The sequence below is a fragment of the Acanthochromis polyacanthus genome, chromosome 23 (assembly GCF_021347895.1).
Source record: "Acanthochromis polyacanthus isolate Apoly-LR-REF ecotype Palm Island chromosome 23, KAUST_Apoly_ChrSc, whole genome shotgun sequence".
NCBI classification, from domain to species: Eukaryota; Metazoa; Chordata; class Actinopteri; family Pomacentridae; genus Acanthochromis; species Acanthochromis polyacanthus.
The window spans coordinates 203555-207846 of record NC_067135.1 but is presented as its reverse complement, the minus strand read 5'-3'; the positions used below and the strand labels follow the sequence as shown (position 1 = coordinate 207846).

Genomic DNA, 4292 nt, shown 5'->3' with positions numbered 1-4292 from the left:
GACAGAACCAGACTGAAGGTGTTGGACAGCTGAGTCATTCCATCTCATTTCAACAAATCTGAGGAAATTTTGTTGCATGACCTCCTCTGATCATCTCCAAACTTTTTTTTTAACTATCCCAACATAAGAATAGATTACTTGCAAAGTTTTAACATCATATGATTGCTATTTGCTAAGTTATAAAATATTTAAATCCCTATTTTTCCACTCGGAAATTGATATGTTAGGTAGAAAGGCTTGATTTAGGAAGATAATACTGGGAACTGACTGATGATATAGACTTACAAGTGATCTGAAGGGTTCAAACACCTTAACAATAGAACAGGAAAAAAAATTTGGAATGAATATACCCATTTCTCTGTGGTACAGGGCAATTTAAAAATTTGGCGAAAATGGCATTTTTCAAGAATTTAGGCATTTTTTTCACAAATTTTAATAAGTAACAAGGTTCATATGTTATAAAAATCTCAAAGTACCTTAAAAGTTCTCTCTAACCTAAAAATATCCAAGAGCTAGCTAGTCTCCTTAGACCTCAAAACGATGCCTATTTATGAAACAGACTGAAAAACACCATACATATATTGGCACAGAAACCAATGTGGGACATGGAGTAGAAACATGAAACTTTGTCTGTATAACAATAAACATCCGAATAATTGATATCTGAAGTATCAACATTGTTTCTTGAATCCTTCATGGCCAATTTAACCAAGAAATGCACTATGTTTTATAGGCGTTTTTTTAGGAATTCTAACTAATATATTGCAGTTAAAATGAGTTATATTGCCTTAGGTCCCATGTAAAACATGTAATTTGTCCCCAACTTATCACACCACTATTTCTGTCCTTTGAACTGCTTGAATTTCTCTGAAATCAGGCCATCATCTGCACCAGATATGTGGTACTGTCCACCACGGCGTGTTGAAGGAGCAGTGATTGGACAGAGGATGTGGGCTGTAGGCACCCACACTACGTCATCCTTTCTAGGCCATGTGAACTTCTTGCTGGGACCTTTTGGGTGCATGAATTTCACTTGCAAATCTTCAAATTCAGCTGATAAGTCAAATACGATACCGAGGCTGTCCTGAGAATGCAGTCTGGGAGTGATGCCATTTCTTCTTATTCAGTTACTGTATGAAAGAAAAAACAATGTCTATATAATAATTAACTTCAGATATGCCCTTTGTAACTTATACTACGATGCTGATGCTTCAGATTCATCTTTCATCTTTAGTTGGTCATGTAAATGGTTCCTAAAAACAAAAACGAGGATCAAAATGTATAGTAAATTGATTCAGCAGTTGCTCATCTTTGGCACAAGAAACAAATATGAAAGTAAGTTCACACATACTTCACACATACTAGTTCCTCCAAAAAAAATTTGAACCGCGTACCATGTATCCCACATGCACTTTTTAATGCCTAAAGTTAGGCTATTTTGGGTCTACACCTGAGTTCAACAGCCTATAAATCAATAAATAAGCTTTATTTTAATGTTTTAAAACTTTTACCTTATGCAACTTTCATTAGTAAAGAAGAAAATTCATTCTTTCAATGTCTTTTCACAAGAATAAGTCCTAAAATAGAGGCATGAAAAACCCAAAATAAAGTCGCCCATGAAATAATAAGGATATTTTGGGAAATTCCACAGTCCAGTATTTTTTTATTTTCATTCATTTCTATACTTTTCTCACCAGAAGGGTAAAAGTTTTGGAAGGGGAAAAAATTCTGACCATGTAAAAGGAGTATAAATTGCTTTTTTTAGTAGTTTAAAACCCTAAAATCATAGGCGAGGATTAAGTTTGGACTGACTATGGGTATTAGATTAGATCATTACTGCTTATACTGTATGTTTATAACCATAATACTTTGCATTTGTTCATAAAATTACCCAAATAAAGCCCAAAAAAAATTTTTGGGAGGATCTGAGAAAGTGGTGCAACAAGCATTTGTTGAATTGACATGGAATGACTCAGCTGCTGTCCTCTGCAGTGGAACACCAACAGAACGGTTCTCCTGTAGTTCTGGAGAACTTTAGGAACACTTTGGAGCCAGAGACTCATCAGAGACTTGGTTTGTAAAGTGAAGAAGTGAAAGAAAAGCTGCTGCTGACTGCAGCTCATTTCCTCTCTACAAAGATTGATGTGGAAAAGAATGAAAGCAGAAAATGTGACAGCAGCTGGAACGTTTCCAGATGTTCTGAGGACTTTTCTGAGTTCAGGAGAATTCTGCTGCTCTTCTACTTCCTGAGTCTTTTCTCTGAAACATCAGCAGATATTTCCAATAATCAGCAGACTGATCAATAATCAGAGAGTCTCATTAGTGGAGGTTCAGTGTGAAGCAGCTCAGAGATCAAACGCTTCATTCACTGTTTTACTGTGAAGCAGGTGAGCTCACCTGGACAGGTGAGAACCAGAGAACCAGTGGTCCCAGAGGATCCACTTCCATCACCACATGATGCCTTCAGGTGTCTCTAACCAGGAATTTACTGCAGCGCCTGAACACAGCACAAAGTCCCCACTGTTTATTTCAGCTCTGCAGCAGCAGCCAATCAGAAAACAGAGCAGCTGATGAGTCATCAGTCACCAGGAGAAGCTTCTACAGTCTGGAGGTTTTACTTCAGTTTAGAACGTCTGAGAACTGGAACCTGGTCTGGTCCAACGTTAACGTCATCAGGTTCTACTGACCTGTTAGAGAATAGAATAGAATAGAATAGAATAGAATAGAATAGAATAGATCAGGTTCTACTGATGTTAGAACTTCAACAGGTGGAGAAACTAAAGACTGTATTTTAGTAGAAACATGGATCCATCCTTAGATAAACACTGACAGGACCTTCATGGAGACAGTAGACCATCCTGGATGGAGGTTCTACACTTTGTTCTATCTCCAGGTCCAGTAGTTAAGCTGTGTTCTCTGCTGGATCCATCCAATGGTTCTGTCTGTTCTTCATGGATGGTTGTTTGTTTCTGGAGATCCTGGAACTTTAAATGTCTTCTCAGGTGTTTCTGAGGATAAAACAGAAAAATTCTCTAAACATCTGACAGAACTTCAAAAACCAACAAACTAATGGAACCTGAATCTGTGGAGGAACCCTGATGTAGAACCCACCTTTCACAATAAAACCTGTTCACATTCTGGGTCTTAGAACCTTCAGAACCTGAACAGAAACAGATCCAGATGTGGAGCACTAACAGACCATAATCCACATCTGGATACAGAACTGGTCTGGTGGACTGAAGGTTTCCTGGAAGCAAACATTCAACATGGAGCTTAAAGTTCTGCTTCTTTCAGAAGAACCTTCTGTTAAGTCCAGATGTTTGGTTCCTGATGTTCTGTCTGGAAGGCCAGGACACGAACCAGGGATCTTCTGGCTGCACGGCCAAAGAACTAACCACTGTGCAGCCCGTAAATCAGGGCTCCAGACTGCGACTAAATGGTCGCATTTTGCGACCAAAATTTGAGCGAGTGCCAGTAAATTTTTCATCTACTCGCGCATGTGCGACCAGTAAATTTGCCGCTTTCTTATAATTACGACTGAATATTTTTTGTTGCCGACAAACTTCTGCTCCACACTTCAGCCCAGTACACAGCAATGCGCAAATGATCTGGTTTAATCGACATTAACTCTTCAAAAGAAGAAGAAAGAAGACGAACACCAAAGAAGAAGAAAGCGAGTGAGAGTGGGGGGGCGAATGACGGTGAAGCTCCTGATGTTTCACAGTCTTCATTTATGTTCAGCCTTATTTTGAACACAAATTCACCTTTCTGTCCTTCCATCCTTTCTTGTCTCCATTCCAGCTGCTTCTAAGTTCAGACACATCCTTTATAGACAGCAACAGTGGAACCGTTTTCTTTCGTCTTTACATGAATTTTTGGACTTCTTCATGTCAAGAAACCTCTTCTTATAGAAACACTTCCTGCGCCGCTGGAATGGTTACAAAATAAAAGCCCATAGCATTAAAAATGCCTCTTCAAAATAAAAGCCTGGAGGAAACGGTTATTTAAACACTAGCAAAACAAAGGCTTTCCAAAAGTGATGAACTGATCAGCAGACCTTTATAAGAGTAATTTACACATGATTTGGTATAAATACATAACGTGCACATGCATAACACATGCCTGTACTCAGCACAAGGTCTTTTTTATTGAAGTTTTCATCCGTCTGAAATTATACATCAACTGAGTAGCCTTGGCAGAGTACTGCACTCTAGGGCTGCAGCAATCGAATATTTTAGTAATCGAGTATTCTATCGAATATTCCGGCGATTATTCGAGTAATCGGATAAAAC

At 38.5% G+C, this 4292-nt stretch overlaps 1 long non-coding RNA gene across 1 annotated transcript; it reads right to left on the bottom strand.

Moving 5' to 3' along the window:
• Positions 1–1575: 1575 nt before the first annotated feature.
• Positions 1576–4062, bottom strand: LOC127532291 (uncharacterized). Its single transcript, XR_007939660.1, has 3 exons — positions 2836–4062; positions 2398–2687; positions 1576–2259 (listed from the first exon to the last, which is right to left on the bottom strand). It is a non-coding gene; the product is annotated as an uncharacterized LOC127532291 (long non-coding RNA).
• Positions 4063–4292: the final 230 nt, after the last annotated feature.